Below are 25250 nucleotides of genomic sequence, written 5' to 3' on the forward strand. Positions count from 1 at the left end.
AGGATATGAGGGGGCAGGTGTCGCCCCATGAAAGAGGGAAAGCCCACCAGCCGGCATCTATGGACGGCAACTATACGTCCAAGGTTGGCAGATACGACAGCACATCCAGAGTTGCCAGGTAGGGCGATATTTTGTCTTCCTCTAAAACTGGAAATCCATGGGGCGCCTGGGCGGCTCAGTCGGTTAAGCATCCAACTTCAGCTCAGGTCATGATCTCATGGCTTGTGAGTTTGAGCCCCACATCAGGCTCTGTGCTGACAGGTTGGAGCCTGAGCCTGAGCCTACTTCGGATTCTGTTTCTCCCCTCCCTCTGCCCCTCTGCTGCTCATGCTCTGTCTCTCTGCTTCTCAATAATAAATAAATGTTAAAATTTTTTTTAAAAAACTGGAAATCCAGATTTTTATGCAATAATTATTGATTATGGGCTATTTGTAATGAATTCAACCTTTAAAAGTTTCATAAGCTGAACAAAACATCTCTTTGTGCAGCATGGACATTTAGGCCATTGATTTTTCATGGGGAAAAAACAAGGGCTTTAGACACACTTAGGAACAAAGTTCAGGGAAACCATTTACTGAATCTTATTTGTCTTATATGTGCAAATGAGGATAGGTTTCCATATTTGGTAGGGTTATTGTGAATGTTGAAAGAGAGAAGGTCTCTGACAAAACATGCATGCCTTGTCACCTGGCATTTAGCCAAATGAATGCAATACTTGTGTTTGCTCTTTTCCGATATACCCTTTGGACCAATGGTTATAAATTGGATGCCCACAGGTCAAATTCAGCCACAAATCCTTTTTTTTAAATTTGAGATATAATTGACATATTAGTTTCAGGTATACAGCATAATGATTTGAAATTTATATATATTGTGAAAAGATCAACGCAGTAAATCTAGTTAACATCCATCACCATACATAGTCACAATTCATTTTTCTGACGAGATGATCCCTGTTAAGATGTAAATCCTTTAAAAAAACTTTTGTCCATGGCTTGAAGGCTTGTGAGTTCGAGCCCTGCTTCTGGCTCTGTGCTGACAGCTCAGAGCCTGGAGTCTGCCTTGGATTCTTTGTCTCCCTCTCTTTCTGCCCCTCCCCTGCTTGTGCTCTGTCTCCCTCTCTCTCAAAAATAAATAAATATTAAAAAAAAAATTTTACAAAAGGGGGGCACCTGGGTGGCTCAGTTCGTTAAGTGGCCAATATCCGCTCAGGTCATGATCTCATGGCTTGAAGGCTTGTGAGTCCGAGCCCTGCGCTGGGCTGACAGTTCAAAGCCTGGAGCCTGCTTTGGACTCTGTGTCTCCCTCTCCCTCTACCCCTCCCCTGCTTGTGCTCTGTCTGTCTCTCTCTCTCTCTCAAAAATAAATAAACATTAACAATTTTTTTAAAACTTTTATGTGGGGAGATTTTTTCCCCCTAGGATTTGGCATGTCTTTTACCAGTCTGTTTACTGTTAAGGCTGAGCATAAACAGGATAGCTTGTCCAGAGGAACCTCAGTCTTCTCTTCTTTGCTCACCATGATCTGGCTATGTTTTAGGATGTCAATTCATTGTAATTATAGCTGGTCATGTGACATTTGAAGGAAACAGTAATAATAATAATAACAACAATAATAAACCACTACTTACGACACTGTAAGCAGCTACTATGATAGGTCTAAAATATAGGCAGTGCCGTTGGACCATTTTAATCCTGATATCAGCATGTTGAAGACTTCACCCTGTGTCTCCCTGCCTGCCTGTGGATACGCTAACACTTTCGACCTTCTAAATTGTTTGTTACCCATCAAAGTCTCAGAGTGTCTCTGTTTAAAGAGCAGAATTCCATGGCAGCTTTCATCTCCGCACTACTAAATAGTTACAATGCGGTCATGTAAACTTTGCTGGTAAATGTGGGACTAGACAGTTTATAGTAACCCATCCTTTTCAGAGTTTTACACAGCATGTTTCAGTATTCCTGTCTCATTTGAGCTTCAAAGCAAGTTTATTTCTATGCCCCTTTGTGATGTGAAAAGTGATATGCTTGCAATGGATGCAAAGCTCACATATCCCTTTTAAGGACCGCCTCCCCATTGTCTAGAGTGGACCGCCAGCCTCCTCCCCTGATGGGAGACATGAGCTCTTCGGTTGGTCATTGCTCCCATCAGTCTGCTGCTTTCAGTTTTGCCCGATTCCTTGGCCATCCAAATCTGTGACTCTGACATACAGGATATTTACCTGACCCTGAATACTGTGTGGTGTATTTCCAGTCCCTGCAGTACCAAACTCTGTTCGGTGATGCAAAGCTTCATGCTGCTGACTGTGGAGAATCAATAGACACATTATCATCTGTATAGAGGGTAGCCAGTGCGATCGGGATCATAGCAAATTTAGTGTCATGTCTCAGACTTCTCTGGCTTCTGCTTTGCATGATATGTAAATAACCTAATGGATTTATATGGCTTCAGTTGGTCACGCACCAAAGCGTAAACGCTCATTTCCCCCAGCGTATTCTGTTGCTAAAAGCATGATACGAAAATCTAGCAGACAATGTTTCCTTATCAAATAATAATTAAAAGGTTATGTCGCAAGGGTTCTGGAAATATCATCGCTTCCCCAGGAAATAGCTGTGGAAAGATTTCCCACTGTGGCTTGACGGTAGGTGGCATGGAAATGAGTGCAGCAGCCGTGAAAATATGCACAAGTCCCAGATCCTGGGCCTCAGAGAAATATAATGGGTGGCTGGTGGATCTTAACATTTGCGAGCCTGGAAAATTATGATTTGGGGAGTTGTAAGCAGTTTATGCTTCCTGGGGTAGAGCTTGCAATTTGTCTTCAGGGCTGTATCAATCAGAGTCATTTGGTGCAAGCAACAGAAACAGACTTTGGCTGGTTTCATCGGGAGATTATGGGGTAGCTCTGACAAGAGGAATAAAAATGGATGAACCGTGGTTTTTGATAGAACTAGGAATCAGATGGTGAGAGCTAGCAGAGTCTCTTTGGGTCTGCTTTCAGGATAAATGATCATTCACTTCCAGCCTCGGAGTCCTTAGCTCAACGTTCAGATTCTAGGGAAAAATGTTGGATTTTCTAACATGTCCCTTATTCACGCCTGGGAGGAAGTGCATTTTGATTGGCAGTCCCACCATATCCTGCCATCGGGCCAGATAGTCAAAATCAAATTCTTGTGCTGATTCCAGAACATGGGGGCCCAGTGCCAAGAAGACATCTGGCCCGAGGCAGACCTTCCCTTTGTTCCAGGAGGAACTGCTTCCCCAGACCTATTGGTTAAGCAACTTTAAGACAAATATCTACTGGTTAGGGGACAGAATTCAACCGGACATATGTGAGATACCCAGGGAAGAGCATCCCAGTGTCTAAGACAAGGTCCCTTCTTGGTCCAGGTTTACTGCTGTAAATGGCTTGTTACCTAGAGAGGTAAACTGAATGATTATAAAGCAATAAGCAAGATAACTAGTAATAAATGGAGAGGACTCTCAGTACTGACAGAAACCCTGTTTCACTCTCCAGGAGGGCAGGAAACATGGATTCTGATTGTTAAGACTAAGAAGGAGCTGGGCATGCTGAGTTCAGCCTCAACTTTCTTTCTCGAAGTCAGTGTCAGGCAGGAAGTCCAAATGAATCTGGCAATGCATTCTAGTGTAGTCTTCAGAACAATGGGGGTCCCCAAGACCCTCTCAGTTCAGCAGGGTCAGAAGTATGTTCATAATAATGCTAAGATGTTATTTGCCTTTTCCACTGTGTTGATATTTGCATTGATGGCTGAAATTACTTGTGTCTTAGCATGAATCAGGGTGGAGATACCTAATTGTGCTTGTAGTCACTGTGTTCTTTCCTGCCCCACACTCAGAAAAAAAAAAAACCAAAAACAAGAATTCAAGAATGTCTTCAAAGGTGCGTATGTGGCTCAGTTGGTTAAGCGTCCAACTCTTGATCTCAGGAGTGAATTCAAGCCCTGCATTGGGTTCCATGCTGAGTGTGGAGCCTACTTAAAAAAAAAAAAGAAGACGATCTTTAATGATCATTGTTAATTTTATCATACCAACCATTGTTCACACTGCTGCAGCATCCCAGAACACAACTGTTGTCTATAGGAAAAGCACTTGTGCTGTTGTTTGTGTTGTGAGCTAAAGTAGATTTTCCCTCCAGAACACCATTGTACCTGCTAGCCACTGCTGGAAAACAAACTATGGTTATTCAGACATGGGCATTTGGCACACCTTTTCTCTACAGAAATGACTGTCATTTCAGGGTAACTGACAGTATTTGTTGCTAATAATGCAATGTGTCCTCAGAAGCAAAAAATTAGAAGGTTAGAAAGCTTGTCTGCATCACAGTAGACTTGACAGCTTCCCAATACTCAAAGACTTTTCTGATGATCTTGGTGATGATTAACAAATGTGGGTTTGGGGTACTGTCTAATGAAATGAGGCAACATTTGGAAGATCTGCTTAACTCAGTTTACCAAAACATCTTAAATATCCAATACATGATGTTACCAATGTCCATTCAAACTGCAAGATTGGTCAGAGATTTTAATGTGACAGAGTTTGAAAAGCACATTGATGTGGTTTGATATTTTGCATTGCAATTAACTTTTAAGAAACTACCACTTGAAATTTGGTGTAGTATCAAAGCAGAATGCCAACAATTATCTGAACATAAAAAAATATTCCTCCTTTTTCCAACTATATATCTCTGTGAAGCTGAGTTTTCTTGATATTCTTGAACTAAAAGAACATTTTGCAAAACAGCCTAATGCAGAAGCAGCTATGAGAATCCAACTATCTTTCTATTAAGCCAGACATTAAGGTTGTAAAAATATAAAAAAATTATACTCTTACCTTTTTTTTTTCAATTTTAGAAAATATTATTATTTCTGATAAAAAAAAGTTACTTATCTTAATATTTAATGGGTTTATTATTGTTTGTTTGTTTACAGAGAGCCAGAGTGTGAGCCAGGGAGGGATGGAGGGGAGGGGGGGAGAGAGAGAGAGAGAGAGAGAGAGAGAGAGAGAACTTTAAGTAGGCTCCATGCCTAGTGTAGAGCCTCACTTGGGACTCGATCTTACAACTGTGAGATCATGACCTGAGCCAAAATCAAGAGTCAGACATTTAACTGACTGAACCACCTAGGCACCCCATATTATTATTTTTAAATGAATTGATGCAAAAATATTTAAAATTTTGTATAACTCCTACTGTGGTAAATAGCTATCAGTATAACCCAGATAAGTGAAAGCTTTTTGGAATCCTCAATAATTTTTAAGCATTTAAAGGCATCCTGAGACCACAAAGTTTGAGAGCTGCCATTCTAGTGGAATTCCTTTCCCGTGGAAGGAAATATCATGAGTAGGAAAAACTTTCCCTCTTTAACAAAAAGAAGCCCATCTCAGTAGTTGTTTCAATAGACACCATTGACTGGCTTCATTCAATGACTGGGAGTTATTCACATTTTGCTCTAGAGGCTGGCAAACTGAATACTTTCCAAATATTCTCTGTGTCCAGAAATAGCCATGTGACCTAGTTTTAGAACATAAAATTCTAGAAGATGCTGTTGGTGGCCTGCCCAATTCTCCTTACTGGTATAACGTACCTATCCCCCAGCTTCTGTGGATTGGCCTCAACCAAGGCAGCCTCCTTGCTTGGAACTGACTAGAAGGTTATGCCACACACCCAAGGCTGGGGTGAGATTTCATCAGAATCCACATCTTTGCCTAGCTCCTTCCCTCTGTCTTATACTCCATTCTTCATTCCCTTAAACGTTTTGCTGAAAACACTCCCTCAATCAGTCACTTATATAAGAACCCCCATTTAAGGCTCTGGAGAACCCAGTCAAAGGCAGACATAAACAGAAGTCAGTGGGAGTGCCTTTCTGGGAAAGCATTTGCTTTCCTGATTAAAATAAGAGAAAGGGGAAGATCTCCAGTGGGCCTGGCCTCTCGCCCAGAACATCACGGTGACGTCTGGATCTAGAGCTCCCATCTTGTGGCTAAGAGGCAATAGACATAAAGGAAAGGCCAAGAGAGTCCTGGAACCAGTGCCGGCATCTCCTACTTTCAGACTTTTATATGTGAGGCAAATTCATTCTATTTGCCTATTTCAGTGTTGCTCTTAATTGCAGTGGAGCACATTACTATCTGAGACCGTTGCTGTGAGGATATAATGAGAAAATAAAGGACCTAGCATATAGCAAACACTCAAAAAATTGTAACCCCAGCCCATCTCTATCCTTTCCTTTATGGAAGACCAAATGAAATTATAAAATACCTTTGTATTGTATATTATATGTCAAGGTTAGNCCCCAAGCTACTTATATTTTTAAACCAGTGCCTTGAGTGAGAGAGGGATAACGAAATGATAGGCAGGAACAATGAATTTTGTCTCTTTCCTTATATTCCAGCAGTGGATGGTCTTGTGTTTTGGGAGGGTTGACCCAACTCATTGCTTTCATATCACCTAAAGACTTAAGGAAAAGTAGTTTTCTACTTCATAAGAAATGTGTTATTATTTTAGGCTTGTATTGGCAAACCTTTCAAGTTCATTATAATAGCACTAATGTTTGTATCAATGCAGAAGAGTATTTTTGAGTGGCTTGGGTGTGAGAAACAGCAAGACCTCTGTCTGAATTGTGACCGTATGTACATACCATAGCATGTCTTTGTCTGGGGGGCCGCCATTCTCACTTTGTGCCTCGGCATCTTATTATTTATGGAAATAAAGCTTGTCCTTGGAGTAACGAGTCTACTGGTGACAGGGACATATTGTTTGAAATGCACGAAATGCCTCAGGTTTACATGCTGTTAAATAATGCAATTCAACCCAGTTTAGCAAATGTTTATTGAACGCCCACTGTGTGCTAGATGCGGTGAGGCCTGAGGTGATGAAATCAGCCATGGCCTGTCCTTGTAGACCCAAGATCTGTGCGGTAGCAGACATAGAGGCAGATCACTTGGATCCAGGGTTAGCGTTATGATAAAGATGCTAAGAAGGTTCTGTGAGACTTTTGAGGGAGGGAAGGAGAGATTTGTTCCACTTCGGGTGTTGAACAGAGAGGCCTGTAGTTGTCTGTGAGAAAAGCAAATGATCTCTGTTTGTGCTTGCTAATTTCTTTCACCTCATTATATCCTATGACTGTTAAAATAGAACATCCTTTCCTGGAGTCTAACGTAAATGAATCCCTACACCACCACCACCATAGGGGTGGGTTTGTCATGAAAATTTACACATCAAGTATAAACTAGGCTCAGCCAAGTTTAAAGCACTCATGTGGCTTTACATGATGAAGAAGCAGGTATTCTAACTCCAGATTTACTTCTTTCTCCAGAGGCCAGTGGTTTTTACTCTCCACAGTAGTGGTTTGCAAACTAGGCTGCATGTTAGAATCTGCCAGAAGGTTTCCAAAATCCCTGTGTCTAGGCTGTACTCCAATTAAATCAGACTCTCTAGGGTTGGGGCCCAGGCATCAGTGTTTTGTGTTTTTTAAAATTATCATTTATCTGTATATTTTTAAATTGTAAAATGCACATAACATGAAATTTACATCTTGTGCCATTTTTAAGTGTAAAATTCAGTGGCATAAGGCACATTGACATTGCTGTGCCAACATCACTGCCACCCATCCGCAGAACTCTTTTCATCTTGCAAAATGGAACTCTGTACCCTCTGAACAGTACCCCCCAGTATCGCCTCCCCCCAGGCCTTGGCAACCCGCATTCTACTTTCCACCTCTGAGAATGGAGTATCCGGTAATTATCCTTTTGTGACCAGCCTCTTCATTTAGCGTAATGTCCTGAAGGTTCATCATGTGTCCGTATTTCCTTCCTTTTTAAGACCAGATAATATTCCCTTGTGGTTTTATACCACATTTTGTGTATCTATTCATTGTCAATGAACAGTTGGGTTGCGTCCACCTTTTGGCTGTTGTGACTAACACTGCTACGAACATGGGTGACCTTGCTTTCATTTCTTTTGGGTATTTCTCCAGAGATGGAGTTGCTGGATCCCATGGTAATTTTATTTTTCAATTTTCGAGAAACTACCACATGGTTTTCCATAGTGGTTGTACCATTCCACATTCCCACCAACAGTGCATCAGTGTTTTCTATAAAGCTCCCTAGTGATTTCAGCAGGCAACGAAGATTGAGAACCCAGGTGAGAGACTGACCTCCTCAGGGACAAAATTCTGCTTTATTCACTTTTGTAGCCACAGCCCTCTGTACCGCACCTCCCAAACTGTGTCATGGCATTCATGTCAAATGGAACTCCTCTATGTCATGTTCCTTTTAGTTCTGCATAACTTCTGCGAATCTGTGGCTATGCCAGCTTTCCCTATAATGCACATGTAGTGACAGACCCCTGAGGTTTTCCTCAGCTACGAACATATATTTCTGCCCAGTCACATTTATTCTTTGATGGTGCAGGCACCAAGCACACGGTAGAAAGGGTTGTTTCTACATCAAACGGAAGAGGAAAAATAAAACAAGAAAAAGGCGGCTGCCATGTTTTCTTTAGGTGTGAAGCACATGGACCTACTCTTTTCCATGACTGAGTAAAGATGTGACTTCTTAATTAAACCTCTCCATTGGGCTCTCCCCTTCTTGCAAACCGAGGAGGAACTTTTACTAACTCAGATTGGACTATCCTTGTTGGAAATAGACAACAATCTCCTCAAGCTAAGAGGAAGTTTGGGGACTTGATTGTAATCATCTTAATCCAAGAGACCCTCTCCCTCTACACAAACCTTATTAAGAATGTGGAGGAAGAGAAACACAGGATGGGGAAAGGAGACCAGAAGTCATTGCATTCGGTGCGTCTGTGTTCTCCTTGGGCTGTTGTGGAGAATGAGTCCTTTAATCGTCTTGATTTAGAAGACTTTTAGTGTCAGCAAGCGGTCTTTTATATTACTTCTGTCTTCTGCTAGCCTTTCCTGGGCCTCTTATATTTCCATCAGGCCATTGGCATTCTGTCTGAATCAATAGCAGGCAAAGGACTCTTTCTTGGATATTCAGCACAGTATATTCTCCTTTGAATCAGAGATGAAGAATTACAGTTGTTTAGAATCCATAGGGACTTTGAGAGGTGTCTGACCCAACCTTATTTTCACTTTGGCCTACAGGTACTGTGATGTAGCTGGTTAGTGGCAGAGTTAAGACAAGGACTCTCACTGAGTGCATAGCTTTTGCTCTATTCTATGTTTGCATTCACTCATTTTTTTCATTCGGTATTTATTTATCTTAGACACAGTGCTGGGCATTGGGGAAAGAGGAACACGGACCTGTTTCCTATTCTTATGATCTCCAGCGGAGGAGATATGTAATCGATCGTACAGATCAGTACGCAGAGAGGCACCTAACTCCCTTGAAGAGGAAGACCGGGGAGGAATTCCTAGATGAAGTGGTGTTTAAACCAAAAACTGATGAGCAAGTAGGAGTTTGCTTGGGGAGAAGTAGAATATGAGGAACAAAAAATATGTGCAAAGGCCCCAGGCAGAAGAACGTGGTGTATTTGAAGAACTGAGAGAAGTTCAGAGAGGGGATGAGAAGCAGGGCTTAGATCAGGTTAGTCCTTCTTGGCCATGCTGAAGAATGTAGACTTCATTCGGAGGCCAGGGGATCTGTTGAAAGGGTTAAGCAGGATTTTAACATGATCAGAATTGTATTTGAGAACGCTCCCTCACTGCTGCATGGAGGATGGGTTGGAGGTGGGCAAAATTGAGGGCAGAGAGACCAATTAGGAGTCTCTCGCGATAATCTGGATGAGAGAGGATGGTGGTTTGAACCTAGCTTATGGCGGAGGGGGTAAAGAGAAGTGAGCAGATTTCAGAGGTGTGCCTGGGATGGGTGGACCATGGGGGGTGGTGAACCACATGGGCATCATATCTTGGGAAGGATCCATAGACAAAAGATGAGCTCCCAGGAGTAAGGATGGAGATGTTGGTAGATAGGTTGATGCTGAAGAGCCTTTTGGACTTACACACACATCTCAAGTTAACATCCCAAGTGTTGCCTGTTATGGGCTGAGTTGTATTCTCTCCAAATTCTCATGGGGAAGCACTGACTCCCAGTAGCTCAGAATGTGACTGTGTTTGGAGACAGGGCCTTTACAGAGGTGATTAAACTAAAATGAGGCCATTAGGGTGGGGCCTGATCCAATCTGACTGGTGTCCTTACAAAAAGAAGACACTGGACACACAAAGAGATATACATGTTTATCTTGATGACACCTGTTGTTGAGCTTCCAGCTTCCAGAACTGTGAGACACGAGATTAGCATTGTCAAAGCCATTCACTCTGTGCTATTCTGTTGTGCCAGCCCCAGCAGGCCAATACGGCAGACAGTTTAATAACTTACCTCCCCTTTCTTTTTCTTAAATTTTTATTCATTTATTTTGAGAGAGAGTGAGTTGGGGAGGGGCAGAGAGAAGGAGAGAGAGAGAAACCCAAGCATGCTCTGCACTGTCAGTGCAGAGCCCAATGAGGGGCTTGAACTCACTAACTGTGAGGTCATGACCTGAGCAGAAACCAAGAGTCTGATGCTTCACTGAGCCACCCGGGCACTCCTCCCCTTTCTTTAAAAAAAATTTTTTTTAAATGTTTTATTCATTTCTAGGAGAGAGAGAGAGAGAGAGAGACAGTGTGATCAGGAGAGGGTCAGAGAGAGAGGGAGACACAGACTCTGAAACAGGCTCCAGGCTCTGAACCGGCAGTCAGCACAGAGCCTGACGCGGGGCTTGAACTCACAAACCGTGAGATCATGACCTAAGCGAAAGTCGGACGCTTAACCGACTAAGCCACCCAAGTGCCCCTTCCCCTTTCTTTTTAAATGGAGCTGTCTGTAGGCAGTTGGACACAGGGGTCTTCAGAGAGGACCTAAAGTTAAGGGTTTGAAGTCCACAGCACACCGACATAATTGAAGTTATGGGGTCACCCCATAACTTGAGGATTGGGGTCACCCAGTGTGTGGCTGGAGAAGAGGGGAATTAGGCCTATATGCCTAGAAAGGCTATCATTTCATCCCCAGGGAGGTAGAAGAATCCTGATCCCTCGATCCCTCGTGCCACAGGAGCCCAGGGAAGGGAGTGATACTTGCGTCTGAGGCTTAGAGCCTGTGAGCTCGGAGAGCAGGGAAGTGATTAGAAGGAAGCCAGGCTACAGGGCTTGAGAAGTTGGAGGTGGTGGGACAGACATGGCTTACAAGAGGCATGGCTAGGTGGGAAGACATAGTAAGAACAGAACATGTAGAGAGGAAGAATCTTTTTTGTTTCTAAAATTTTTAATGTTTATTTTTAACAGAGAGATGGGGGGGAGGGAGAGGGAAAGGCAGAGAGAGAGGGAGACACAGAATCCGAAGCAGGCTCCAGACTCCAAGCTGTCAGCACAGAGTCTCATGCGGGGCTTGAACTCATGAACTGTGAGATCATGACTTGAGCCTATGTTGAATACTTAACTGACTGAGCAATCCAGGTGCCCTGAGGAAGAATCTTTTTTTTTTTTTTTTTTTAACATATGAGACACTTGAGCAAACCTAAAAGCTGATTAGAAAGGGAACAGGTTCACTGTTTACATGAGAAGGATAATCACTAGATAGAGCCCAGTCTCCAAGGTTGAGGGCTCTATCACCCTGGTCAAAAGAGGGGGTCTCATCCAGAAGGAGGAAAGGTGAGGACCAGGTACAGATGCAGGAGGCTAAGAGAGCAGCCTTTTGGATGCTTCCTTTCTCCAAGAGCAAGAAGAGGTTATCAGCACACAGTGGATGCCATTGTGGGGTCGGGTGGGGACACCCTATCCCAGATTTGAGGAGCATGGGGACAGTCTCCCTGAGTGATGCAAATCGTGGAGGGAATGCAGACCCCACTACGAGGCAGACCATCCCAGGTATTTTATAAACACCATTGAAATTCTGGTGGATAAAATTATACTTGTTTTACAGATGGAAATTAGGGACCTAGAGGTCACAATTCTGCCCAAAGCTACATGATCTGTAAGCGCCCCAGGCAGAATGTAAATCCAGAATCCTTATGTCCTTGGCCCTATGCCCTCAGTATCAAATTCGTGGATGCCTTGGTAGATGAATAATTTGTCTACCCTTAAAACCTACACACCTTTGAAATTTACTCCAAGTTTATTTGGAGGAAGGGTTGAGTTCTGTGTACAAGAATTGCAGGGAAGAGCCTTGTGGTACCCAACCTGCATTGTCCTCTCAGTACAATGAAAGGCCTTGGGTTAAAGGTACCGCTGTTCTTGAGGATGTAGTTCACAGGTCACCTCTGGAATTTGAGGCCTGCCTGGCGGGGGCTGAGGGGCTGCAGGTTGATTTTGGGGGTGGGAGGAAGTGGGGGGCCTCTATACCCTCCCCACCTAGGAGCTTATCAAATTGCAGTTGCTTCTATATTTATAAATGGTTTACGTTTGAAAGGTGGTCCCCAAATCCATTTGTGTACAAGTCCAACAAGAGCTTCACGAGACAAGCCACCACCACACCAGAGGGGTGATTGTCCCTGACATGTAGCTTTGCTTTTATCTATCTTGGTAAGATTTAGAGGTGAGTAGCATTTGTATTTCTTTCATCCCTGTACAGTGACCCTGGGAGGAACTCCCCAAGGAGGAACTCTGGAACATTCTTTTTTCTACCTGGTTGCATTTCCAATGACATTTTAGTGCCTTTGTGATATTTAGCTGTACGGATGTGTCCTGGACCAGTTGTCCGGATAAACTGCCTCTCAGGCCAACCCTGGTTATACCGTGCCTCAGTTTCTCATCGAGTGTCCAATGATAGACGTCACTTGTTTTACGTGTATAGGTGATTCATTGCTGAAGTCACGTAAGTCACATTGGTCTCATGCTGTGAGAAGCTACCACAGTCGCCTTAACCGTGTTTCTATGAATTACTCATGATTTGTCAAGCCACAGACATTTAGCTTTGGAAATGTTGAGGTGCTACCTTGAGTGTGTCTGAGAGTTTTCTTTTCTCACCATGGATATTTCCACTGAAGTAACATCCTTACTGCCCTTTCCTGTGTTTTAGGTCAGTTATGGGAAATTGTAAGTGTTCTAGGCTTAAAAGAAATGAGGCAACAAATAACTGAAAACCTCAGAAAGGGAAATCTACAGTGGTTTATTCATGCATTCTTGGTGCCTTATAGGAATCTGTATTGTGGCAGGGGCTGGAATATCATAGGGTTGACTGACCCTCTTGTTTTGCTGTGACAGAGTTTCCAGGGATCCCAGACTTTCAGGACTGAAACTGGGAAAGTCCCGGAAAATCCAAGATGAGATGCTCATCTTACCTTTAAAAAATTTTTAATGTTTATTTATTTATTTTGAGAGAGAGAGAGAGGGAGAGCTCGAGCAGAGGAGGGGCAGAGAGGGAGGGAGGGAGAGACACAATCCCAAGCAGGCTCAAGTGTAGAACTTGACATGGGCGGGGCTAAATCCCAGGAACCTCGAGATCAAGACCTGAGTTGACATCAAGAGCCAGATGCTTAACCGACTGAGCCACCCAGGGGCTCTGCTTTTTTTTTTTCTCGAAATAAACTGTTTCTTATAGACTGCTCTTGGATTTAAAGAAAAATTGCAAAGATAGAACAGAGTTCCCATATACCCCAAACCCACTTTCCCCTGCTATACATATATTAGTATGGAACACTTATCACAATTAATGGACAAATATTAATACAGGATTATTAACTAAAGTCCATTTCTTATTTAGATCTTCTTAGTTTTTATCTAATGTCCTTTTTCTGCTCCAGCATCCTACCAGGATACCACGTGACAATTAGCTGTCATGCCTCCTTGGGCTCCTTTTGGCTATGACAGTCTCTCAAAACATTCCTTGTTCTGATGACTTTGACACATTTGAGGAGTACTGGTCAGGCCTTCTGTAGAACATCCCTCAGTTGGGATTTATCTGATGTTTTTCTCGTGATTAGCCTGGGCTAATAGTTTGGGGGAGCAAGACCGCAGAGGTAGAGTGCCATTCGCATCATATCTTATAAAGGACTCGTACTATCAATGCTAACGCTAGCCTGAATCACCTGCTTTAGGTGATGTCTGTCGGGTTTCTCCACTGTAAAGTCACGCGTCCTTTCTTCTTGCTTCCATGCCATGCTCTTGGGAAGGAATTCACTGTGGGGAGCTCGCCCTTAAGGAGTAGGTTTTTACCTAAGCTCAATTAGCAAGTGTTTACCTAAGCTGTTTGGAATCCTTTGTCTTGAGAGGCTTGTATATTCTCCCCAATTTATTTATGCCATCATTCGTTTATATCAGTATAGAGTCATGACTATGTATTTTATGCTTGGGATTATAGTCCAATACTATTTTATCTTGGGTTGCAATTCCCCAATGGCAGGTGATGTCATGCGTCTTTTCAGATACTTATATGCCATCTGTATATTTCCCTTGGTCAGGTGTCTGTTCAAATCTTTCCTCCTTTTGAGAGCAATCTGGGACTTGAGGCCGGGGTGTGTGTGTGTGTGTGTGTGTGTGTGTGTGTGTGTGTGTGTGTGAAAAACCTGCCAATCCTAGATTTCTTCAGCTGTAGCCTCTGAGACTCTTCTTCCAGAGGTGCAACCCACCCAATCCTGCATCAGATCTGACCAGAGCAGGGTGGGGTTGGAAGGTAGACTCTGGAATAGACCTAGGTGTGGCTCAGTCAAAACCATGTGCCTCAGTTGTCAACTTATTTACATCTCCTGCTGAATACTTCATGAACTAGACTAGAATCTAAAATATTTCCGGTCCCATAAACACCCATTGTCTTTCCCCACCATTTAGAACTAATTTAGGCAACATCAGCCACAAGGCACATAAGCTTTACAGGACTGTAAAAATACTCTGGTTTCAAAGTGTTCTTATTTTACAGAGAGCCTGAAACAACGTGGGTTTGGATGGATGTGTGGACATTCCTTATCCTGAATGCAATTCTTTATTCCTTTTTTAAAAAGACAGACCTTAAGGGTTTGGAACCTGAGTTTACGGTCAGGGGAGAAAATCGATTCAGGAGAAATGGCATGTAGCACGGTCACACACAAAGGATTGCTTGTGTTCTTTGATGTGTAGGCCTCTCTGATAATTTCTCTGAGGTTTACTAGATTTAGAGACCCTCTGAAAGTTGAAGACCCGTTGCTTTGATAACTTACAAATGTCAGCGTTTCAAAGGAAACGCCGCTTAACAGTCAGCAAATTAGAATTTTGACAAGCCATCAAATAAAGGAAGCTCGTCTGGTGTGGCTGAAGGCCGTGTGACCACTAGGGGTCAGGTGATGTCCTGATAAAGGAGGCACCACTGGGGAGAAAGAAGCAGGAGAGACGCCTTTGGCCAGCTTGCATTCTCAGAGAGGGGTACACCATTCCTGGATGCAACTGAAATGTAGGCATTCCAAGCCTCAGCAGTAAGACCTTGTGTTGCTTTGTTTTTCTGTCTTGAAAGCCAATTCTCTGAAGAGAATTTTACCTACAGTTCTCTTCTCTGTAGATTTTCAAACTTCATTATACTTCTCCCTTACTAGCCATATCTGGCCATTCTTAATGGACTTAGGGTGTGGCAAATCTCAAGGTTCTATTTCCCACAGCATTTTTATTAAGGTGCGTTCTGGATAAAATGAAAGAAAGGGTCAAAGAAGGGAGGGCTGGGTGGCGGGGGCAGGGAAGAGGGATAGGATTACACTGATCCCTGCAGCCTCAGTGAGCCTGAGGAATGAGTGGGTGGGTGGTGAGGGTGATGCTTTCCTCCTCCCCAGATCAAAGAGTTCTAGGCACCTTTTGAGCCCCAAGGGCCAATCCACTTCTCTTCCTACTTGGGGACAATCAGGGTTTCCGTCCTGGGATGTTGCCTCTCCAGATTCTCATGCCTAGACACGTGTTGCTACTCAGTGTCTCTTTTCTTGTGAGCCCCGATCAGCCCCAGAATGGTTCGCAGTCTCGTGCTGCAGGCAGTCACTGTAAACTTTGCCTCTGTTCCAGGTTTGGCAATGCCAACAAGTTTATGTTGAACTTGACATTCATCTCTCCTGGCTGTGGGGTGGTGGTGGTCATCACTTACAATTTTGATGGCTCTGGAAGTTTGAGAGTTTCCCTTCAAGTTGTTATTGCCCAATGGCCAAACCATGGATCGGTTTCAGGCACAGATTGTATTTTGGCTCAGATGATGTTCCAGGTCATTTGGCTAGACACTTCAACCAACATCTCCATTTTTATCGAGAGCATATTGTTTGTCCAGAGTAGATGTCAGACATACTAACTAAAGTTTACTGAAGAGATGAATCACCTTACCAGCCCTCAGAAATGCGAATGAAACATGAGATATCCATTTTTTCCTCATTAGGTGGTAAAAATTAAAAAAGTTGAGAACATACAGTGCTGGTAGGGAGGGGAAAAACAGGCCCCTCATACATTCTAGCTAAGAATGTAAATTATTACTATCTTTGGGAAGATACTATAGCAATCTATTAAAATAGAAAATACATATTTTTGCCTCAAATCTCATGTTAGGGAATATATTCTTCAGGGATAAAAGTGGAAGAACATGTAAATAAGCCACTAAGGATGCTTATTGTAGACTTTTTAGTGGCAAAACAAAATCTAATTGAGATACTACTGAAATAGGGTATATTTTGGCAGAAGTATAATTTGGTGTATTCGTGATTTCAGTTTAGGTGAGTGTAAGTGAATGAATGAATTAGTTCTATATGAATTGTTCTAGAGGCCATCGATGTAAAATTAATGAAAAAAGGAAGCTAGAGTCTTGAATATAATATGATGCAGTTTTTGTGAGAATAAAAATATTCCTACTCTGTATGTAGGAATAAATGCATACTGCAGGATAAAAGCTATAGGAGGGTGCCCACTAAGTTTTTGAGCTTTAAGATGTGGGCTAGGAGGAGGGGTGTGTATGTGTGTGCACGTGCATGGGAGTATTGTAAATTTTCTCTTTAATGCATTTAAAAAATAAGACTTATTTAGAGATGCCTGGGTGGCTCAGCCATTTAAGTGTCCAACTCTTGATTTCAGCTCAGGTGCTGATCTCACGGTCCTGAGATGGAGCTCCATGGCAGGCTTCGAGCTGGAGTGGAGTGGAGACTCTGAATGGAGTCTGCCTAAGACTCTCTCTCTCCCTCTACCCCTCTCCCACTCTCTTTCTCTCTCTCTCTCTCTCTCAAAAAAAAGATTTCTATAAATGCTTTTAGAATAAAAGTATTCAATAAGAAAACATGGTTCCTACAAGGTTAAGGCCATTGACCAAAGACTTAACAACTGGTTAATGACCAAGCAGGGGCTAGAGTGCAGGTCGGCTGAGTCTAGATCCCTAATGTTTAATCGCCTGCACAGGTTGCTGTTAAAAATATATACTGGCAAAACTCATTACTGCTTCTATTTGATGTTTTTGCCCCTCCCCCTCTTCTCTATTGAGTAGCCAAGCTAAGAGAATGAGTGTTTTTCATTGTAGCCAGGTCCTCTGATGTTCATTTCTAGGCAGGCACTTTCCTTTTGACTGGATAAGTTAATTTCCATGACTAGGTTAGCTATTGAATGGCATTCCCCAGAGTTACAAGGATTGAGGAGGTGTCTGAAGAGTTATATATTTCCTCATTGTCCAGTCAAGATGTTCTCCTTGATCTGACAGTTTTTTAGAAGCCAGCATTTTATTTCATTTCCAGCTTGACATAAAAGAGATTGTGTTCTTGGGGTTATGAGAAATATCATCTCACCTGTGACCTCCCTTTCATACTGCAAGCTCTCCAAAGGCTTCATGGAACCTATACAGTTTAATTTGGGTTTTGCTCAGGCTTCTTTTGTTTAAAGTTAACCTGTGGTCCTCTTTGAAACAGTTCATCATTTAATGCAGGAAGAGATGTCACCTATCAAATGGAACACATTGCTCTATCTACTTAATTTTTTTTTTCTTTTTATTCCTGGGAAATACTTTTTTTTCCCCCTGGCATTCTTGAGTTCTATCAGCAGTTTAGAAATACACAGTCACAAAATGTGAATCTGAGAAATTTTGAGGCATTATGATGGACAGAATATTGTCCACCCGAAGCAGTTATAGCTAATGCCTGGAACTTTTGGTCTCAAGGTCCTGAGTTCAAACCCCACATTGGGCATGGAGCGTACTCAAATAAAATTATTTTGAGCTGAAAGCAATTGAGAAGAAGATACAGAAAAGCTGTCTACCCTCTGCCTATTTGCCTAGAAACAGGACATAAATTTGTAAAGGTGTCCCTTCTCCTGTCTCTACCAGGAAGGAGAAAAGTTAATCACCAGTGACAACTCTAGATCCTTAAAATCCCAGAGACCACACCAAAGGAACCGACATAACAAATCTTACTAACTAACCCTTTCTGCCATTAGTTCCCCTGCACCCTTACCTTCTCACATGTGCCACCCTAGAGACTCAAAGCTTTTTCTTTGTCTTGCTACCTCTTTAAAAATTTATTTTTCTTTGGGACACCTGGGTGGCTCAGTCGGTTAAGCCTCTGATTCTTGGTTTTGGCTCAGCTTATGATCTTACAGTTTATGAATTCCAGCCCCCCATTGGGCTCTGTGCTGACTGCAGAGCCCGCTTGGGATGTTCTGTCTCCCCCCCCCCCCCCCCCCCCCCCCCCCCCNATTTTCTTCCCCCCCCCCACCCCTTCCCCTCCCCTGCTCTCTCTCTCTCTCTCTCAAAATAAATAAATATTAAAAAATGTATTTTTCTTTGTTTTTGTAAGATGCTATATAGGCTCAAGTTCTAACCACTGTTTAGAGTTACTCACTGAGTACGCCTGTGTGTATACGCAATGCATGTTCATAAACTCTTTATTTTTCTCTTGTTAATCTGTCTTTTCTCAGATTCATTTGTAGGATCTAGCCAGAGGACCTAGGAAGATGGAGGAAAATGTTACATTTTTCCTCCCCTACACTTTTCTTATTTTACATGATCTTTTAGCTCACGTTGACACTTTTCTTAGCTTATATTTATTTTATCTCATTTTTCTCTCATTGCTTTTACTTTTGTTTTTCCCACTTTTTTTTTTTAACTTTTCTTTTTACTGTTTATTCATTTTTGTTTCATTTACATCCCTCATCACACCTACTCCAGTGGGGTTACCAAGACTACCCCCACTCGCCAGTGCCCTGGGTTGGAGGGTTGTGTATTGGGTTCTAGGTGGCCTACTGCAGTGTCTCCTTGGCAGGACAAAGCCAGGTGTGGCTCTCTGGTGTCCACACCCCACCCCCCACCAAGCCCAGGTCCTGCTCTGCTGTCTCTAGGGTCCTTAGAGTAGGGCGTGTGGACACAGGGCCCGGAAGCCCCAGCCACTCATAGCAGCCAAGGGTACATGACATACTTGGCCAAAGACTTCCAGAATTCCCTTCCCAGACAGACCTATGGAATGATCACTTCCAAGAGGGAGACCCTCTCCTGGTCAGTCCCACTGTGCCAAAGGCTGGCTACATGCTTCTCTCCGTCTACACCTCATATAACCCTCATGACAAGTGTCATTTTATAGACAAAGAACCCGAAAACCAAAGCGGTTAGTGTCATGCTCGGCATTCCGACCTAGAAGCCCAAAGGTAGGTCTGCCTGCCACGTGCACATAAAACTGCCTGCACAGCAGCTGTAAAGCATGTTCGGCTACAGACCATTCTTAGTGCTCACTGTTCTGAGCACTGAGTATAGAAATAGCCACTTCCTCTTTGCCTCAGTGTCACAGGCGCAGGAGAGCAGCTGTGTCCGAGGTGCCTGCCGGTCCAGCATCTGCAGGGCGGCCGTTCCTGCCCACCCAGCCCCCAGTGTTTATTCATTTATGAGGGTCAGAGAGAGACAGAGCATGGACAGGGGGGGGGCAGAGAGAGGGGGAGAGCCAGAATTTGAAGTGGACTCTAGGCTCTGAGTTGTCAGCACAGAGCTCGACATGGGGCTTGAACCCACAAACTGTGAGATTGTGACCTGAGCCAAAGTCTGATGCTTAACTGACTAAGCCATCCAGGTGCCCCAGTTTCCCCCTCTGTTTTATTACAAGTTTTTCTTTTTATGATTTTCTGGATAACTATTTTTATACGATTTTTAACCATCCTTTAAATTTATTTACTTCTTTTTTAAATTTTTTATTGTCAAGTTTGAGCTCTCTTGCCTTACTCAGTGGCAAGCAGGGAGGGGCAGCCCTCAGGCATCTCGACCCTGAACAATGCTCGGATTCCTCCTGACAGTGTTAACATTTTCTCCATCAGCCTCACTTAGACTTTGATCTGAGAATCCAGAAAACATGAATTCCTCCCCAGCCGCAGTAGTGAAGGTTGATATAAATGCATGTCAGATCCTGGAATGGAGTTTCTTTCTCGGATCACGCGTCCCTTGGTCCCTTTATGTGGAATTCGCTTAAGTATTTAGAAGAAGGTTGCAGTCACAGGTGGGAACTCAGGTGGCAAGTAAGCACACAAAAGAACGAAGTGGGGGCTGTGGAACTAGCCAGCTCAGGACAGCCAGAGAAGAGCTGGTAACTTGGCCCAGGGCACATTGCAGCAATACCGGACATCAGCCTGGTGGCCCTGTGGCCAGCTCCAGGCCCCACGGGACAGTGTACCTGGGGCTGCTGGCCGTCTTCTGCTCAGATACGGGGCGGCCCAGGGCCCGGGCCAGGTTAGCTTGTGGTAAAGGAGCCAGCAGAGGGTGAGACATTCACCTCCTCCCGCTCAGAGAGGAGCACCATTCCTGGAGGTGCTTCTGCTCTGCCCTTTCCTGCCTTGCCCTGGGCAGTGGCTACCAGGTACGCGACAGAAGGGGAGGTGCCTGCTTGCCAGTCAGACTTTGTAAATAGCAGGAATGCCCGTCTGTGAGAGGCTGCTTTCCTAACTAAAAGTAGGGAGAAGCATTCTTCCCGGGGAACGTGCTGCTTTTGTTGAAAACGCTTTGAAAGGATTTTTCTGTTCTCCATGATCTTGACTGACATTAATAGGCACCCTCCAACTTGGTCGGTCAACAACGGCTCCGCTCTTGTTTGCCATCGAGAACAGACAGTTTTGCTAGAAGAAGGAATGTTGGCCAAAAGACTAGCTTATTATTCAGCTTTTTTATGCCAAATATTTAAAAAACGTGACGCGATCGAAATTAAATGTAAAACCTTACAGTGTCTCTTGGTGTCCATATTTGCCTGCCTATGGATGGCTAATTCTCAGGCGCTCTGTGTGTGTCCCCACTAATGGTGAACCTTGGTGGGACTCTCTTTGTCTTTGCCTTTAAGAAATTTGAAACATACTGTAAATACCTTGGGCCACGGTGAACTAAACAGAAAGGAACTTGGGAAGCACCACAGGGTTGCTGGCTGCTGGCCACCCCAATCCATTTCTCTCTCAGGGATTCACTTGGGCCTGATTCAAAGCCAGTTGGCTTCCATTCCTTCTGTTGTCACTGCTGTTGGCTTTATAAAACTAGATAGATGTGCCTGATGCAGTGGCTCTTGGTCATTTAGGGAGTAATGCACTTTTTGAGGGTTTGATGAAAACTAGCCTTTCCCCAGTGAAGCTCACGAAATGTATGACCATTCCAAATGCTGCCTATGATTTCGGCCTTTTCCCTGACCCTTGAAGCACAGCCTGTGACCTCAGGGTAAAAATCATTAATAAAGGTTGAGGTCATGCATAATGTTAATTTTCTTGGGTATTCTATTAGTCAGGGCTAACCAGAGAGACAGAAGAGGAGAGATCTATTTTAAGACATTTACTACACGGAATTGGCTCATATAATAGTCAGGGCTAGCAAGGCAATTGCTGTAGACTGAATGCTCATCTCCCTTAAGATTCATACGTTGAAACCCTGAAGGTGGTGGTGTTTGGAGGCGGGGCCTTTGGGAGGCGATTAGGTCATGACAGTGATGCCCTTGTGAATGGGAGCAGGGCATCCAGAGAGCGCCCTTGTTTCTCTGCTGTGTGGGGACACAGCAAGAAATATGGCTGTGAACCAGAAAGCAGGCGCTCACAACACACCAAATCTACTGGTGCCTTGATCTCAGACCTCCCAGCTTCCAGAACTGTGAGAAGTAGTACATGTCTTTTATTTAAGCCACCCATTTTGTGGCATTTTTGCTCTGGCAGCCCAAACAGAGAAAGAGGGTAAGTCTAGAACCTGTACCGCGGGCTGTCAGGAAGGGCAGGCTGGGACTCTTGGGCATGAGGTGAAGCTGTCTGAAGGTGGAATTCCTTCTTCCAAGAAAGCCCTAGCCCTCTTCCCAAGGGCGTTCAACTGATTAAACTGAGCCCACCAGATTAGCCAGCCTATAAGTATCTCTCTTCCTTAAAGCCAACTGACTATGGATTTTAGTCATATGTGTAAATCATCTTCACAGCAGCACCCAGGGCAGTATTTGACTGGATTACCTGGGGCTGGAGTCTACCCCAGCTGAGCCATAAAAGTGCCCACCGCAAGGATGATGGCATTATGGTCCTGTTGAAAACATCTTTTCTCTTAGAAAATACATGTTGAAATATTTAAGGTGAGGTATCCCAATGTCTGTGACTTATGGCCCCTTAGTTTACAAGATAAACATTAAGAAAGAGCAAATATGGCAATAGGTTAATAATTGTACAATGTAGACAGAAAGTATATGAGGGTTCACTGTATTCTTCTTTCAATTTTTCCACACATTTGAAAGTGTTCATGGTGAGATTTGTGAGCTACAGGAGCCGCACTCTCCCACCTGGCCCAGTGACTAGTGGAGCATCGCATATACTCAGTAATGGTTGCATGAATTACACGGAGCAATGGGCAGCATTTCACTCACAACCTAGGAAGTCAGCAAGAGAATGTGGCCAGGGTTATAATAATAAGCGACCTTCTTCTGCACATCTTCCATCCTTGTCCACATAATTCCACAGGTAATTAACTAATAGTTAAGACATTTCTTGAGGTGAGTTAAAGCTTTTTTTTTTTTTTTTCCATGATATAGCAAAGGGAATGCTAAAAGAAGAGCCAGAAGTTCTCTCTGAGTTATAACTACAAGCTGTGTGGCTTTGGACAAATTGCTTACCTATTCTGAACGTATTTCCTCATCTGAAAATGGGGATAATCTCTGCTTTTTTCAGGATTGTTCTGAGGAAAAAATTCAATAAGGACGCTAAAAATGCCCTGTAATGCCCGATGTGCAGAGTGATCCTACCACTCTATTACATATAGAATCTAGAACCACGTCCTTTAACATGGAACACCTGTGACTCAGGCAGTGTCTTCTAATCTATGGCACGTCACAGTTTGATTGGCAGCACTTTTTTTCTTTCCTATTGGTACTGAAAATAATAGTGGCACCTTAGATTTGATGAAATATTGTGGCTAAGTGGTCTTGGTCAATGACTTAAACCCTTGAAACCCCATCTTTTTCCTCTGTTTTGGGGATAAAAGTATTTTCAATGGTTGTTACGATTAAATAAGATTATGCAAAGCACTTAGTTGGTGTTTAATAAATAGCAGTGAAGGGGCGCCTGGGTGGCTCAGTCACTTGAGTGGCCAGCTTCGGCTCAGGTCATGATCTCACAGTTTTGTGAGTTCGAGCCCCACATCGGGCACTGGATGGTGCTGACAGCTCAGAGCCTGGAGTCTGCTTCAGATTCTGTGTCTCCCTCTCTCTCTGCCCCTCTGCCACTCTCACACTGTCTTTCTCTCTCTCTCTCAAAAATAAACATTAAAAAATATTTTAAAAAAATAAAATAAAAAGCAGTACAAAATAGTATTATTGTACAAATATGTTATTATTACTTACTATAGAACTTACACAATCTCTGAAGATCCTGCCCATAGATTCTGTCTTTGCCATTCCACTCTTAAAGGAGAAAATAAATACAATCTCATCAAGTTTACTTTGGAAAAAGTGACCCTGAACTAAATCAAGGCGATTGCTTTAAGCATTGGAGCTGAAGAAATAGATCTGAATGCCGAGTGTCAGGGCAGTGAACTCTTTTTGTACTTTTGGTTCCTACTGTCTGGATGCCGGAGCTATGTTCACAGGCACACTTCTGGGGACTGTCTTAGACTCTCTTCGGCAGGGGCCTGGGGTAGCGCAGTCTCTGTGCACGCAGAAGGTGTGAGAATATTGAGGCCAGCCCTACCTGGGGCGAGCTGTGCCACCGGCTTCGTTCAGTAAACCTCCTGGGGGCTTCTGCGCACTGCTGTAGCCGAGCTCTGAGGCCTCTGGGGTCCAGGAACCCCAGGCTAGTAAACACATTACCTGCAGTCAAGGCTTTTATTTTTGTTGACCTCCAGGGACAGGATTTAATTTGCATGATCCCTCCTGCGGTGGGAAGTGTGTGAACCCTGCCAGGCCGTGTTAAGTGCTCGCAACCAGAAGGCCCAAATCAAATCCTGCCGCAAACACTCCAGCCTTACCTTCTCAGCCAGCGCCCCTGCACACCATGTGGGGGGCAGAGAGACAGAGGAAGAGCCTCTGGCAGGAAAGCAAAGCTTGTAGAGGGTTGTCTCGGGCAGCTGTCAAGAACCATTCACCTGTCGGAGTGGTGTCTTCCTTTCTTTGTGAACATCCAGGAAGATGGCCATGGAACCCTTGGAAAGGAATCTAGGGCAACAGATTTTCTTCTTAATTAGTCCTTCCCTGGCCCTGTCTGCCACTTGACTTTCTACTACCCTCTTCTTCCTATTTCCTCTCTCAGCAGCTACTTGTTTCCGATTCATGCTAGTTTTTAGGTCTTTCTATTTGTTACCCTTCTAGCACTCTCTCTAAGATTGTAAAACTCTTCGTTTTGAAATAATTTGACTTACAAAAAAGTTGCAAAAAAAATACAAAAAGATTCTCATATGGCCTTTGCGTAGATCCTCCAAAATCTTTTTATTTATTTTTAAATTTTTTAATGTTTATTATTTTTGAGAGAGAAAGAGAGAGAGAGACAGACAGACAGAATGTGAGTGGGGGAGGGACAGAGAGAGAGGGAGACACAGGATCTGAAGCAGGCTCCAGGCTCTGAACGGTCAGCACAGAGCCTGATGCGGGGCTCAAACTCAGGGACCATGAGATCATGACCTGAGCCGAAGTCAGACACCTAATCAATTGAGCCACCCAAGCACCCCAGTAACATCTTTAAAAGAATTTTTTAAAATGTTTATTTATGTTTGAGAGAGACAAATGGAATGCAAATGTGGGAGGGGCAGAGAGGGAGACACAGAATCTGAAGGAGACTCCAGGCTTTGAGCTGTCAGCACAGAGCCTGACGTGGCACTTGAACTCGTGAACCAGGAGGTCATGACCTGAGCCGAAGTCAGACACTTAACCA

At 43.6% G+C, this 25250-nt stretch overlaps 1 long non-coding RNA gene and 1 other non-coding gene across 2 annotated transcripts in view; one reads left to right on the forward strand and one right to left on the reverse strand.

Moving 5' to 3' along the window:
- LOC144233110 (uncharacterized) overlaps positions 1 to 25250 on the forward strand; it is a 126999-nt gene continuing 101749 nt past the window's right edge. Inside the window, exon 1 of the long non-coding RNA XR_013335594.1 lies at positions 1 to 118. This is a non-coding gene — a long non-coding RNA (uncharacterized LOC144233110). The remainder of the gene's footprint in view (positions 119 to 25250) is intronic.
- Positions 19605 to 19738, reverse strand: LOC144233124 (small nucleolar RNA SNORA43). Its single transcript, XR_013335596.1, has one exon. It is a non-coding gene; the product is annotated as a small nucleolar RNA SNORA43 (small nucleolar RNA).

This window comes from Crocuta crocuta, unplaced genomic scaffold (assembly GCF_008692635.1).
Source record: "Crocuta crocuta isolate KB4526 unplaced genomic scaffold, BGI_CrCroc_1.0 scaffold54, whole genome shotgun sequence".
Lineage (NCBI taxonomy): Eukaryota > Metazoa > Chordata > Mammalia > Carnivora > Hyaenidae > Crocuta > Crocuta crocuta.